This window comes from Balaenoptera borealis, assembly GCF_965194805.1.
Source record: "Balaenoptera borealis genome assembly, chromosome: 16".
NCBI lineage: Eukaryota > Metazoa > Chordata > Mammalia > Artiodactyla > Balaenopteridae > Balaenoptera > Balaenoptera borealis.
In genome coordinates, this window is record NC_138872.1 from 65,576,987 (window position 1) to 65,593,511 (window position 16,525).

Here is a 16,525-nt window from a genome sequence, read left to right on the forward strand (position 1 = left end):
TTCCCAGATGCAACCACTGTTGACAGTTTGGTGTGTGTCTTTTCAGTGTTTTTCCATTGTATATACGAACATTTATGTATATGTATTGCACTCTTTATGAATACGGGATATTTTTATAAATATGGGCTCACACTCCACAGCCTGCATCTTGACCTTTCATTTAGCCTTCAGGACAGCTTTCCACATCAGCACGCATAGATCTATGCTGAGCATTTGTGTTTTAAGGGAAACACCCTTCTAATGTAGTTGGCAGGTAGGAATTTGGCCAAATATTTTCTCTTTCAGAATACTCCCAATCCAAAGTGCCCCGAGATGGCAGGACTGAAAAAAACTTTAGAATTAGTGTCAGTTTTTATTTCCTCAGCAAGTCCAGACAATGAGTGTTCTAAGGACCAGCTTCTTTTTTCCTTCTGCTTTCTCGTGAGTGTCGGCTTCCCCAGATTGCTGGTCAGCTTTGCAGCTTTGCTGACTTCCTCTTCCTCCTCTCCAGAGAGGGGTGTCTCCTGGTGCAGCTGTTCCACGTGGTGGTGGGGGGCATTTCCTCCCTTTGTGTGTGTCATTAGCCATCTCCCTGGCCTTCCTCTGGGGACAGCCGCCCGACCAGGTGAACCAGTGTCATTTAAAGCAGCACTTCCGTTCTCAGGCAGGGGCTAGCTGTCATTTCTGGATGGCTTCAGATGTGGCCCAGGTGAAGAGGGATGGCATCTGGCACAGAGACAATGCAGACACCTCAGTGTGCGTCACATTCTCCTCATGGAGGGCATGCTGCCTAGAACTCCTTTTCAAGACAGTTTTTAAAAATACTTTGCAAATTCTTGGACTACTTTGAAAACAGTCAGGCATAAAAGTTAAGCAAGCAGGATCTACAGTTAGAATCAATTCACTCACTGATATTCGTTTACTAGTGTTTATTGAGTACCTACTATGCAGAAGGTGGGCATTGGTCTAGATGCTGGACATACTGCAGGGAATAAGACCAAGTCCCTGCCCTCCTGGAGGTTGCATTCTTGCCATTGACTATAAACAGATATACATCAATCTGTAATATAATGTCAAGAAGTGTATCAGTTAGCTATTGTCACAATAATGCTGTTTAACAAACTACCCCCAAACCCAGTGGCTTACAACATACATTTACATCTTACTCCCATGTCTGCAGATCAGCCAGGGCTGCTCTAGGCTGGGTTTGGCTACACTTGGCTCCAGGCATCTGGGTTCTATTTAGTTTTGCTCTAGGGTCTGTCATTCTTCTGAGATCAGCAGGCTAAGAGGGCCTTGTTCTTTTTACACCGGAGGTCAAAAGCTCTCAAAGGGGTGAACAAAGCACACACACAATGAGTCTTAAGGCGGAGGCTGGGAACTGGCACACGCCACTTCCTCACACATTCTGTCGGCCAAAGCAGGTCACATGGCCAAGCCCAGCGTCAGTGGAGCTGAGAAGTATACTCCGAGCTGAACATTATCTACTACAAGTAAGTACCGTGCAGCAAAATAAAGCAAACCAAAGGGCTAGAGAATAACAGAGGCTACCATTTCAGATGGTGGGTCTGGTCAAGAAAGGCCTCTCTGAAAAGGTGTTATTTGAGAAGAGATGTGAATGAAGTTCATTCTAGGCAGTAGGAAAAGCACATGCAAAGGCCTGCAGGAGCAAGAGGATGCTAGAGGTATTTGAGGACCAACAAGAGGGTCAGTGCGGTTGATTAAAGTGAGCTGGGGATGAGGGAAGGGAGGTGAGAAAGTAGTCAGGGACCAGATCCCATGCAGTCAAATGTGAGCTCTCATCAGGATGATGGAACTTTGGATTTTTATGCTGACTCTGATGAGAAGTGATGATGGGGTTTGAAGCAGAGGAGTGACATGATCTGACTCACTTTTCATCAGGAAACTGTGGTAGTAGTGACCCCCATCTCCTGGTATTCACGTTCCTGGGGGTCCCTTCCCACAACTGTACCAGAGTAGCTATGTGTGACCAATAGAATATGACAATATAAAGGTATGTCACTTCCAAGATTAGGTTATAAAAGACACTGCAGTCTTAGTGTCTCTCTCTTGGATCACTCACTCTGGGAGAAGCCTGCGGCCATGTCACGAGCTGCCCTACAGAGATGCCTACATGACAAGAACCTGAGGCCTCCAGCCAACAGCCACATGAGTGAGCCATCTTAGCTGTAGCTCTTCCAGCCCAGTCCAGCCTTCAGGGGAATACAGGCCCAGCTGCCATGCTGATTGTAACCCCATGAGAGAACCTGAGCCACAACCTCCCAGCTCAGCTACACCCGGCTTCCTGACCCTCAGGAGCTGTGTGAGGGAATAAGAGCTTGTTGTTGTTTTAAACCACCCAATTTTGGGGTTCATTTATTATGCAGCATTGGAAACTACCCCAATAACTCAGGCTGCTGTTGAGGGAGCAGATTGCAGGAGGTTGAAAATAGAAGAAGGAAGACTCATCCTTGCTCCTCAAATTGTGATCCGTGGACCAGTGGTATTATTTTCACATGGCAACTTGTTGAAAATGCAGAATTTAGGCCCCACCCCAGACCTCCTGAATCAGAATCTGCATCTTCACGAGACTCCCAGGTGAGTCTTGCATGCCAAAGTTGGAGAAGCAGTGCTGTAGGTGACAGCCTGGGCAGATGGAGGGCTGTGATGTGGGTTTGAATCCTGCCTTACCAACCCTGTGACCTTCCTTAAATTACTTAATTTTCCAAGCCTCAATTTCCTTTCCTGTAAAATGGGGATAATAATAGTGCTACCCTCTCAGGGTTGTATGTGAGGATATAAATGAGATGGTACATGTCAAGCGCTTAGCACAGTGCCTGGCTAATTGTTAGCTCTTTATTGACTTGATGTGATCCATGCATTTTCTTCCCTAGGAATATATTCCTGGTCATGGCCTGATGGTTTTCCTTAATTTTTAAAAAATTCTCTGTCAAAGAAAATCCTGTTTTTCAAAATGTCCTTGAGCTCATCAGAAAGACCTCTGTCTGTGCCCAGCATGATTCCAGCCACATCCCAGAATGAAAGTGCCTGGTTTCCATCATCAGTTCCAGGCCCAGATCTCAGGGCAATTTTCAGGGCCTCCCAGCAGGCCAAAATAGGCCACAGCACTATAAATAGTGAGTTTGGACTTCTCGGGGCTTAGCTTCCCAGGCCAGGCCCTTTTCCTTCCCGCTGCCTGGTCCTGTAGTTGTTTAAATATACTCTGGGTTTTGTCAGCAAAGGGATTCTTCTTAATATGACCCCTAAAATGCTTTGCCAACTTGCCAGACTGTCTGCAAAGCCCCCCTTTTTATTTGCTCACAACGTATCCCAAATATGTGATGAGAGCTGATAAACCCAATTCTTAGGATTGTTGTAAGGAATAACTGAAGAAGCTGCGTTTAGCAGGACTGGCTACATAATCTGCAGGGCCCTTTGTTCAAAGTTATTACGAATTTCCAGATGGCGACAGCAGAGCCTTAGAACAAGCGTGAAGCCCTTTGAAGCACGGGGCCTGTGTGACAACAGCACAGGGCAGTGCCCACGAAGCCAGGCACCCAGCACCCTGCCTGGCAGTTAGGACCAGCCACATTCCCAGCCTTCCTAGAGACTTTTGCTTTAAAGGGCTAACCGATTGCCCTTCAAGGCAAAGTTTAGGGGTAAATTGCACAGCCGCAACTTAGTCCCTTCTGCTGCTGAATCTTAGTGACTTAAAATCATAGCAGTTGATTATCTTTCACGATTCTGTGGGTCATCCGGGTGGTTCCCCTGCTGCTTTCTCCTCAGCTCATTCATGTGGCTGCGTTCATTCGGTAGTTTGATGGTGAACACTGCATTCAGGGGCCTCAGCTGCAGGATGTCCATGCTGGGCTCCACGCTGGGCTCTGCGTCCAGCCTCCTCTGCACCCCCTTCAGCAGGTGTTCCTTGGCCAGGATGGCGTTCTCCCCGAGAAGGTCTCCCGGCTGCACTAGAAGGTCCAGGGTGGCTCATGCATGTGTATGGGATGTCGGTGCCGTGCTTGGCTGGGGCACTTTAGTTCTCCTCCGTGTAGCCTGTCATCCTCCAGTCAGCCAGACCAGCTTCCTTGCATCATGGAAGAAACATTCCAGGAGGGCAAAAGTGGAAGCTTCAAGCCTTCTTGAGACCTAGACTCTGGAACTGGCACAGCAGCATTTCAGTTCCCTTCTATTGGTCAGAGTAATTCACCAGGCTCACCTAGATCAGGAGAAGGGGGAATACACTCCCCTCTTAATGAGGAGAGTGGCAAAGTTTTCAAAGGGGCAGGGATCCACTGGGGGCACAGTGCAACAATTCTCAAATGGTAGCCTGCATCAGAATTATCTGGAAGGCCTGTTAACACACGGATTGCTGGGCCCCAACCCCAGAGTACCTGAGTCAGCAGGACAGGAGTGGAGCATTTCAAACTCGTCCTCCAATGATGCTGATGCTGCTGGTTGGGGGGTGGCACTTTGAGGGCCACTCGTGGTGGGGAGCAGTCTTTGAGGGCCACTCGTGCTGGGGAGCAGTCTTTGAGGGCCACTCGTGGTGGAGAGCAGTAGCCTTCAACCTTGACTACACGTTAGAAGCATCTGGGCAGCATGAATGTCAGCTCTGGGTATTGATGGTAAGAAAGAGATCAAAGCTTTATGCAATAACACAGTCTGTGGCATAGCAAACTTTGCTGTGATTTAACTCTGTAAATCATTGGAAGGTTCATCAAATACCTAAAATGCTTTTGCAACTTACTCATTCCCTGATTATTTGGGTAAACAAGTACCAAGAAAAGTTGGATGAACTTTATCTCAACTGTCATCACTGAGCTGTTGGGGGAAATTCCATTTTTTCCACGTATGTACTGCGGTATGGCTTTATTATTAAAGGGACTTTAGTAAAAGGAAAAAAAAAAATAGGCGTGGTTTCCTGGGAGAAGGACTTTCTAGAATTTCACTGAAAAGATTAGCCCACAAGAAGCAGCTGCTGTTCATGAGTCACACAGACCCTGCCTCCTGACCACACACTAGGAGGCTGAGTGGTCCTTCTTGACTCTGATTTTAGGGATTTGCAATAATCAATGTGGCAACACGTGAGTAAGGACTGAGACTAAGTGGTACAGCCTCATAACATTAAGTTCATTCTTTGCATCCTCTTCCATGAGAGTGGGTTTCGCAAACTTTTTGAATCACTAGATCACCTGGGGTTCTTACTAAAGATACTCACGTCTTTTACCACCTCACATGGACTGAATCAGAACCTACAGGGCAACAGCCTGGGATGCTGTTTTTAACAAGTGCCCTAAGTGATCTCAGTATCATCAGGTAGTTGAAGAAATGGTCTTAAAACAATAATATTTATGAAATACCCAGAGAGAGATGGAAGAGGCAATTAGGGAAGCTGGGGGCTACATTAGAAAATGTCCACTCAAGGATAAGAGCAGGGGTGGGCAAACTATAGCCTGTGGACCAAATCTAGCCCACTGTCTATTTTTATAAAGTTTTATTGGAACAGTCATGCCCATGTTTTTTGTTTTTTGTTTTTTTTAATTAATTAATTTATTTATTTATTTATTTATGGCTGTGTTGGATCTTCGTTTCTGTGCGAGGGCTTTCTCTAGTTGTGGCAAGCGGGGGCCACTCTTCATCGCGGTGCACGGGCCTCTCACTGTCGCGGCCTCTCTTGTTGCGGAGCACAGGCTCCAGACGCCCAGGCTCAGCAATTGTGGCTCACGGGCCCATTTGCTCCGCGGCATATGGGATCTTCCCGGACCAGGGCTCGAACCCGTGTCCCCTGCATTGGCAGGCAGATTCTCAACCACTGCGCCACCAGGGAAGCCCCCATGCCCATGTTTTTAAAACAAGTTGGCTATGGCTGCTTCTGTGTATAATGGCAGAGTTGAGTCGCTGGGACAGAGATTATATGGCCCATAAAGCCAAAAAATATTTACTATCTGACTTTTTACCAAAAAAAGCTTACTGACCCCTGGATAAAAGACATGACCTCAGACCTGGGCAAACTTGGACCTGGAATTAGGGCCCTCAGTGATTATGAGCTCATAATAAAAATAAACCAGCAAGGAAGCGGGGAGTCAGTAAATACAGCTAACTGGAGAAGCCAGGCCCCCAAGAGTGGCAGTTTGAAACTATGAAATAAGTATGTTTAAGATGATTATAGAGATTTAGTAAAAAATTTTTGAAAGAATATAAACCTTGCTGAAAGAACAGGGCTATAAGGAAAAAAAAAAAAAAGATCAGGTTTGAAAAAGAACTAAGTACCACCTGTAGAAATGAAAACAATTTAGTGAATGGGCTAACGCAGTCCCTCTCAAACTTCAGTGAGCATCAGAATCACCTGGAGAGTTGGTTAAAACACGGATTCCTGGGCGCCACTCTAATTCAATTCTGACTTCATAGGCCTCAGGTGGAGCCCATGAACTTGCATTGCTAACAAATCCCAGGTGATGCTGATGTTGCGGGTCCGTGAACCATGTTTTGGGTGTGAGTTAAGCAGCAGACAGACACAGCTGGAGGAGTAATTAGTAAGTTGGGCGATAGAATGCAGCAGAGAGAGAGAAATGGGAAATGTGGCAAAGCATTGAGACAGAGACAGAATGAGAAGGTCCAACAAAAATCTAATAGGAGTTTCAGAGGGTGACAATAGAATGAATGGGCAGAGGCAACATTCACAGAGATATTGAGTGAGAATATTACAAAGTTGAAGAAACGTGAATCTTGAACTAGATAGATAAGGACAAAACCACATCAAGACGCATGGTGAAACTTTGGAATGCCAAAAGCGAAGAAGCCTTAAAGCCATCTTGAAGGAAGAATTACCTACAAATGAAAAACAATGACACTAAGACTTCCAATCAGCAGTAGTATGTGCCAGAAAACAGTGTATTATCATCTAATCCTAAGGGAAAGTAATGTTCAACCTAGAATTATATGCCCCACGAAATTATCATTCAAGAGCAAGAGTAAGTACATTTTCAAACACATCGTTTACTGAAAGAACTACTAAATGAGGTTCTTCGGTTAGAAGGAAATTGAACCCATAAGGAAGGAGTGGGAGTGGGATGCAAGAAAAATGGTGAATGAGGAAGCTGATCAATCTAAATAGGCATTGACTATTATATATATATGCATTGACTATTATATACAAATATATATAATACAATGCAACATATATACACAATGTAATATATAAAATACACACATACACACACACACACACACAGACCCCAATGGGGGATAACTGAGGGGAAATGGAAATTCTAGACAACAATCATATGAAAGTTGAGAGTAGGAAGATTGGAGTTAAAGTGTTCTAAAGTTCTAAAGAGGGTCCTTAATGATAAAGGAAAACTCTTTTCTATCAGATTAGACTGATATGTAAAAATGCTATTCACAACCCACTAAATTGAATTTACTACCCACTAATGTGCTACAACCCACCATTTAAAAAATGCTTCTTTAATGGAACCAATCTAAGTGCCCATCAAAAGATGAATGGTTGAGGAAGATGTGTATATACATGTATACACTGGAATATTACTCAGCCATAAAAAAGAATGAAATCTTGCCATTTGCAACAACATGGATGGACCTAGAGGGTATTATGTCAAGTGAAATAAATCAGAGAAAGACAAATACTGTATGATTTCACTTACATGTGGAGTCTAAAAAACAAAACACATGAATAAACATAAAACGGAAACAGAGTCATAGATACAGAGAAAAGACAGGTGGTTGCCAGAGGGGAGGAGGGTGGCTGGAGGAGAGAAATAGGTGAGGGAGATTAAGAGGTACAAACTTCCAGTTGCAAAGTCAATAAGTTAGGGGTATGAAATGTACAGTGTGGGGAATATAGTCAATAATTATGTAATATCCTTGTATGATGACAGATCGTAACTATAGACTTATTGTGATCATTTTGAAATGTATAGAAATATCGAATCACTATGTTGTGTAACAGGAACTAACATAGTGTTGTGGGTCAATTATACTTCAAAAACAAACTCATAGAAAAAGAGATCAGATTTGTGGTTACCAGAGGTGGGAGTGGGGGAGGGGGAATTGGATGAAGGCAGTCAAAAGGCTCAAACTTGCAGTTATAAGGTAAATAAGCACTAGGGGTGTAAGGTACAACACGATAAATATAATTAACATTGCTGTGTGTTATGTATGAAAGTTAAGAGAGTAAATCCTGAGTTCTCATCCCAAGGAAAACATTTTTTTCTATTTCTTTAATTTTTTGTCTCTATGAGATGGATGTTCACTAAACTTACTGTGGTTATCAGTTCATGCTGTATGTAAGTCACATCATACACCTTAAACTTATACAGTGCTGTATGTCAATTATATCTCAACAAAACAGGAAGAAAAAAATTTAAAAATAAAAACGCTACTCTAGAACACACTTCTAATTCTCCCCGAAAGCCCAAGTAACTCCTAGGAAGCATACTGTCATACCGCAGATGAATATCTGTATTTCTACAATACCAGGAAATATGTGATTTCTGCAGGTTTTTATAATTAGTTCCTAAGGACAATAAGGAACACTCATAACCACCAGAATGAAACCAACTTTGTTTTGTTTTGCCAAATATCTGAGAAGAAATCACAAAGCATGTTCACAGAGAGAAAACTGAATTTGTGAGGGAGTTGGGAACTGTACTATTTCAGTAGGTAATTGAAAGAGATTTCACAGACCTGTGTTTCCTTTATGTTGAAATCTGCCTTTCTAGAGTGTAAAATGCTTCAGTATAATCGCTAGTATGTCAAGTCATGGCAAAGATGTAGTAATAACCTTCTAAGGCATCTCGCACCAAGTTGGAGGTTTACTCTTGTGAGCACTGCTGAAGGGTTGTCCACTGTGTTACTTTCCAGCATCTTAGCAGCAACTGTAATACATTAAGTATCTTCCTCCAAAGCAATTAGAAAAGCTCCAGGGAATTATCCAGAGAGGATAGCTACTGCCATGTTTTTGTCTGATTTTTTTTAATAAATTTATTTATTTTATTTAAAAAAATTTTTGGCTGCATGGGCTCTAGGCGCATGGGCTTCAGTAGTTGTGGCGTGCAGGCTCAGTAGTTGTGGCGCACGGGCTCAGCCGCTCCACGGCATGTGGGATCTTCCCGGACCAGGGCTCAAACCCGTGTCCCCTGCATTGGGAGGTGGACTCCCAACCACTGTACCACCAGGGAAGCCCTGTTTTTGTCTGATTTGCCAAGAAGCAAGGAAAACTGAGCTAAGAGGAATTCAGAAGTATAGCTCGGTGAAGGGTAATGTCACTCCCAGGCAGCCTCGCACTCCTTCCCTGCCTGCAGTCACCACCTCACAGCCACGTTACTTGCCTACCAGCTAACCAATGCCTAAAGTTATACAATTATGAAATCCTTTATGTACTCAATACTCTGCAAACCCTTGGAGAAGACCTCACTTTCAATCTGATGAATCATTGATTCTTCGGCCTCTTGGCTCCATATCCTAACAGCAATTGTAGGATGCAACTTCAGAGCTGAATTCAGATTATTCTCATTACTTTGTTAATTGATTTAAGAAATTGCTAACACATTGAGAGTTTACTTTGTGCCAGACAATATCTCATCTCTTTTTTACACTGACCCAATGAAGGAAATCTTTGCATTATCCCTATTTTGCAGATGAGGAAATGGAGGCTCAGAGAGTTTAAGCAACTTGCTCAAGGTTTCTCAGCTTGTAATTTGCAGAGCTGAGATTCAGCTTCAGGCTTTCTGATCCAGAATTGGCTTTCTTCACCAGCATAATACCCTGTACTGGCTTTCACTGGAGTAATATATCATTAGGAGAATTTGACTGGTTCATGGGCATTGGGGGGAGGTATTTTATTTCTGTTTCTTTTCTTTTTTTTCTAACAGTTTTATTGAGATATCATTGACATACAGCATTGAATAAGTTTAAGGTGTACAGTATAATGATTTGACTTGCGTACGTTGTGAAATAATTACCACAATAAGTTTAGTGAGCATCCATCATCTCATATAGATAAAAAAATTAAAGAAATAGAAAAAACATTTTTTTCCATGTGATGAGAACTCTTAGGGTTTGCCCTCTTAATGGGCATTTTAAAAAATTCACATCCACATAATGGTGTCTTCTTCCTGGTCTTACCCCAAAGTCAAGTACACAGTAACGTGTATAAAGCTCAGCGTTCCTATCCTGGAAGGGCAGAAGGACTACAGGTGGTAATTTAAAGAAGTAAAAGTAGAAAGCCACTCAAAAGGGAGCTTTTGTTTTGCAAAGAAATTGTTTATGTGTTAAACCTCACGCTGCACTCTGCGGTATTTGCTGATGGACACAACCACTGCCATTTAACTTGATTCCCTAATCATAAAAATAATGACCGGGATTAGCCCAGTTCAATGGGGACATGCTTTCCCCAGGGCTCACAAAAGCCTTCTCTAGGGATCCAGGCTTTCCTGGTAATGAGACGTTAACTAACCAGGTTGCTGTATTTCGCATTGGTAAACAGCAGTCCTCGATTTGAAATGAAAGAAATCAAGGAAAAGAGGAAGGGTCTCTGGCCACATGGAGGAAAGTCACCCTAACCTGCCAAGCGGAACCCTGAGAACAACTGCAGGCCTCCAGAATGATGGGGAAGCAGGTGTCTCTGTTTGTTGAATACTTAGGTAATGGGATTCAAGGGATTGTGGCAAAAATCCGTCCATTATTTTTAAGTTAAAGAACTCTTGTTTGCCTCTCAGCAGCCTGTTACTTAAAATTTAAACACTGGTATTCCTGAAACAATATATGCTCATTGTAAACATCTCAAACAATTCAATCCGGAAAAATATGTAGTAAAAAGTGAAAGCTCCCCTCCCGACCAATTTCACTTCCTCCCTAGAGGAACCCCACACTCCTTGTGTAGCCTTCCAAACTTCAAGAATAAACCAATTGTAAAGAAAGAATTTGACTATAGTAAAACATAGTCAACTTGCTGATTATAATTAGTGCTAGCCTTTCTTTAGTGATTCAGAAGATCCTTCAAGTTTATTCTCATTAAGGGTATCAGCTGTCACAGTACAGAAATGTGGGGATTTCTGTGTGCTTATATCCCAATAAACAGAAGCTTGTGGGAAAGTTGTGGACAACCCCCCTTTTGGCCTCCCAGGAGGATTTGGGCTTGCTCAGACCACAGCTGATAACCTTCCTACCCAGAACAGAAATGTTGAAGGTACCTAACCTTATGAACATGAGACTTTAGGAAACATTATAAAAACATTGGTTTGTAATTTAAAAGATTTGGGGGATTACCTTATGTTCTATGACATAAATATAGGGTCATTTTTATTCTCTGAAGTTTGCATAACTATAATTTATAGGTAGATACATATACAGTACTTTATATGTGTATATAATTTTTTAAATTATACATTTATAGACAAATTTTATTTTTTTAAGCAAGAGTAGCTTTCATTTATAATTTCAGCTGGAAACAGTCAGTCTTCTTTACTTTGGAAAAAGAAAATCACTTGAGTAGTTTTCTTAAAACAAGGAAGACACCCCATACCCCATGCACTGGAAGAGGAAGCTATAAGAAGAACTTTATTTTTCTTGAGTGTGATAAAACCAGTTCTCCAAATTCCTCTTGGTGAGTAGAGCTCTGGGGTGCATTGGATCAATCTGCATAAAGAAACTAAGAACTTTCTGGACGGAAAGGGATTGAGTCATCCCAACCCCAAAATTTCTCAAGATTCCTAGTTATAAAAACCCATGGGAGAACCCTTCTGGAAGAAACAGGACTCTTGGGAAACTAATCCAGGAAGGTAAAAGGTTAAAGGATGTTGATGATTGCAAGTTTGTCATGACTGGGCTCCCTATCTCTTTTAAGTGGTTGTTCTTGCTTTGAAACTGAAAAAAAAAAGTAGTCATCCCTCAGTATCTACAGGGAATTGGTTCCAGGACCTGTGCGGATACCAAAATGGGAGGAAGCTCAAGTCCCACAGTTGGTCCTTGGTATCTGAAGTTCCACATCCATAGATTCAACCCACCATGGATTGTGTAGTACTGAACCATACAAGTGGACACACACAATTCAAACCCATGTTACTCACGGGTCAACTATATTTCCATATTTTAGTGATGGATCTGGATCTGAAGATATTTTGCTGCTTGTTCTTTTGTTTCAACTTCCTCAAAGGCAAATCCCTTTGGATTTCCAGTAGACTTATAATGTGGTATACTCATCTAAACCACACTGCCACATTTTAAAAATACTTTTTCAATCCAGCTGTGATGAACATTTTGGGAAGTAATTCCTATGCTAAATTGGAAGCAGTATTAAATATGTTAGGATTTAATAAGTATATACTAAGCTTTATTCACAATCCCTATACCTTATTTAGAAGGTCAATACATTTTAACTTAAAAAAAAAAACAACATCGTGGGAATGGAATTGAGAGTTCAGAAATGAACCCATACAGCTGTGGTCAATTGATTTCTGACAAGGGTGCCATGACTATTCAATGGGGGAAATAATTGTGTCTTTAACACATGGTGCTGGGAAGCCTGGATGTCTACATGCAGAAGAAATGTTGGACTCTAACCTTATACCGTGTAAAAACTTAGCTCAAAATGGATCAGAGAGCTAAATATAAGAGCTAAAACTCTACAACTCTTGTAAGGAAACATAGAATTAAATCTTTATGACCTTGAATTCAGCAATGGTTTCTTTTTTTTTTTTTTTTTTTGATTTTTAGAAATTTCATGTAATGCAGCAATGGTTTCTTAGACATGACACCCAAAGCACAAGCAACAAAGAAAAAATAGATAAATTGGACTTCATCAAAATTAAAAATTTTGTGCATCAAAGGACACTAACAAGAGAATGAAAAGACAGTTTACAGAATGGGAGAAAAGTTTCGCAAGTCGTATATCTGATAAGGGTCTAGTACCCAGAATATATATTGAATTCTTACAATTTGACAATAAAAAGACAAACAACTCAATTTTATCGAGAGCAAAGGACTTCAATAGACACTTCTCCGAAGAAGATATACCAGTGGCCAACAAGCACATGAAAAGATGCTCAATGTCATTAGGGAAATGCAAATCAAAACCACAATGAGACACCATTTTATACCCACTAGGATGGCTATGATAATGATAATTTTAAAAATGGAAAATAAGTGTTGGCAAGGATGTGAAGAACCCTCATACATTGCTGGTGAGAATATAAAATGATGCAGCTACTGTGAAAAACAATTGGTGGTTTCTCAATAAGTTAATCATAAAATTACCGTACGACCTAGCAATTTCACTCCTAGGTATACACTCAAAAAAAAAAAATTGAAAATATGTGCTCAAACAAAAACTCACACACAGATGTTCATAGCAGCTCTATTAAGTGTAGCCAAAAAGTAGAAACAACTCAAATGTTCATCAGCTGATGAATAGATAAACAAAATGTGGCATGACTATGCCATGGAATATCATTCAGGAAAGAAGTACTGAAACATGCTACAAAGTAGATAAACCTCGAAAATATTAAATGGTAAGTGAAAGAATCCAGACACAAAATGCTACATATTATATGAGTTAATTTATATGAAATATCCAAAATAGGCAAATCCATAGAGACGGTGGATCTACAGACTAAGAAGACACTATGGAGACTAAAGCAGATTAGTGGATGCCAGAGGCTGGGGAGAGGGGAGAATGGCGAGGGACTGCTTAATGCATACGTGATTTCCTTTTCGGGTGATGAAAATCTTCTGGAACTAGATAGTGGTGATGGTTGCACAACATTGTAAATATACTAATGCCACTGAATTGTACACTTTAAATTGGTTAAAATGGTAGAGTTTATGTTATGTGCATTTTACCATAATTTTAAAAAATTGGGGTTACTTGTGACTCTATTGAAAATCCAGTGGGAGGGAAGGGAAACAGGCTCCCCAAAGTCAGATTACTATGAGAGAAGGAAGAGGTAGACTCTATTGATGGGGGAAGCCCAAAACGGAATAGCAGTGGTTCTGGGACTGTGAGGCGGTTGATGTTGAAACCCAATTCAGTCTAGTTCTTTCAGGGACTGTGTTTGTGTCCTGGGGAGGTGGATGTGTGGGTGACTCTAAAAAGTTGAAATCAAAGAACTGCACCGATCACAGTAGGAAGCCTGGGTCCCAGTGATCAGAGTAGGAAGTCACAAGACCCAACGGTGTCCCAGAAAATCAGGAGGTTGGGCCCTGGCTTGGAGGCGTCACCTGGATCAGCAGAGCTGGGGGCAGTTGGCCCCTTTAGACAAGCCTGTGCGCTCCTACTTGCCCTCTCCCCAGGCTCCCTTTACTCATTTTCCTTAAATGCTAAGTCCTGCAGGTATGCGAGAGTGCCATTTCTGCTGCAGTTTGTCCTGCATCTCTCCCCAGCACCTGAGACGCCAGCTCCTGACTGTCAGCCCAGCCCGTCTGAGTTGTGGCCTCAAGAAGAGAGGGGCAGGGCTTCCCTGGTGGCGCAGTGGTTGAGAATCTGCCTGCTAATGCAGGGGACACGGGTTCGAGCCCTGGTCTGGGAAGATCCCACATGCCGCGGAGCAACTAGGCCCGTGAGCCACAACTACTGAGCCTGCGCGTCTGGAGCCTGTGCTCCGCAACAAGAGAGGCCACGATAGTGAGAGGCCCGTGCACCGCGATGAGGAGTGGCCCCCGCTTGCCGCAACTAGAGAAAGCCCTTGCACAGAAACGAAGACCCAACACAGCCAAAAATAAATGTAAATAAATAAATAAATAATTAAAAAAAAAAAAAAAAGAGGGGCAAGCAGGTCACCATTTTGGGCACCTAGGATAGACAGTGAGGGCCACTGCCTAGAAACGGATACACTGATCTGGGCATGCAATGGGTGACCCCCTCCCCTGCCCCAGTGCCATGTACTAATTCCTGTATAGGTAACTCTTCCCCCAGAATATAAACCTACTACCTCATTTTTTTGGTTTTGTTTTTTAAAATATTTATTTATTTATTTGGCTGCGTCAGGTCTTAGTTGTGGCACGTGGGATCTTTTTTGTGGCATGTGGGATCTTTTTAGCTGCAGCATACGGAATCTTTAGTTGCGGCATACGAACTCTTAGTTGCGGCATGCATGTGGGATCTACTTCCCTGACCAGGGATCGAACCCGGGACCCCTGCATTGGGAGCACGGAGTCATAGCCACTGGACCACCAGGGAAGTCCCCGCTACTACCTCATTTTAAACAAATAGAGCCCATTAAACAAGGAAACCATTTTCATGAGGACATGTTTCTCATAACGTCTTGTTACCCGATGCACAGAGCCAAACAAACCGAAATGTCGGAGTTTGGAGCAGAGAAAGGTTTATTGCAGGGCCATGCAAGGAGATGGGTGGCTTGTGGCCTCCAAACCCCGAATTCCTCAAAGAGTTTCAGCAAAGCACTTTTAAAGGCAAGGTGAGGGAGGGGTGTGGTTAGTTGTTGCAAACTTCTTGGTGTAGAAATCCTTTGTTCTTACATACGTCCATGTAGGTCAGGTCACAATGTTCCTGTAAACCTCCAATAAGACAAATGTTATTCTCTGTTCTCTCACTTTTTATCTCTATATATGATTGGTCTCTTAAAGGGCGAAGCCTTGAGAATGAGTTATCCTGTATATTTCAGCCTATAGGCAACATCCTTTCTTTTTTTTAAATTTATTTATTTTATTTATTTTATGTTTGGCTGCATTGGGTCTTTGTTGCTGCGCACGGGCTTTCTCTAGTTGCGGTGAGTGGGGCTTCTCTTGTTGCAGAGCACGGGCTCTAGGCACGTGGGCTCAGTAGTTGTGGCTCACGGGCTTAGTTGCTCCGCGGCATGTGGGATCTCCCTGGACCAGGGCTCAAACCCATGTCCCCTGCATTGGCAAGTGGATTCTTAACCACTGCGCCACCAGGGAAGTCCGATAGGCAAAATCCTTTTACAAAAGATGCAGAGCCAGCACGACCAAGCACAGGAAACAGAGCACAAAGATTAAAGTAAAAGGAACAGATCTAATATGGAGTCAGATTTGTTCTTCCCTATTACAGTCTCACAGCATTCTTTGGGACTTTAACTTATCTTTCAAAATACATATATCAATAAAATATATAAAGTTACTCAGTTCCAGTCTTGGAATCCATGCTGTGAGGAGTGCCTCTGCTGGCATGTGGGGAGTAGCAAGATGAAGCGGAAAGGGGAGAGTGGGAGCGGCTGTGAGCCTTCTGTGCCTCCTCTGCTTTCTCACCCCTCTGCACCTTTCTGCAGGCTGGTGTCTCTCCCCAGGACACCATGACACTACATTCACCTCCTCTCCACGGCCAACTCCACTTCATCCTTCCACACTCAGCCCAGACGCCATCTCCTTCGTGAAGGCTTTCCTGACGTCTCCAGGCTGAGTCCGCTGCCCCCTCTGTGTTCCCTTGTACTCGCCGATATCCTTACTCTTATCACACCTTGTTGATCTTGCTCTTGTGTATTCTGTGTCTCCTACTACACCCATTTTATTTATTTATTTATTTGTTTGTTTGTTTTTAAAATTAATTTATTAA

At 42.6% G+C, this 16,525-nt stretch overlaps 1 long non-coding RNA gene across 1 annotated transcript in view; it reads left to right on the top strand.

Moving 5' to 3' along the window:
- Positions 1-16,525, top strand: part of LOC309614375 — a 96,769-nt gene that overhangs the window by 69,721 nt on the left and 10,523 nt on the right. The window lies entirely within an intron of this gene.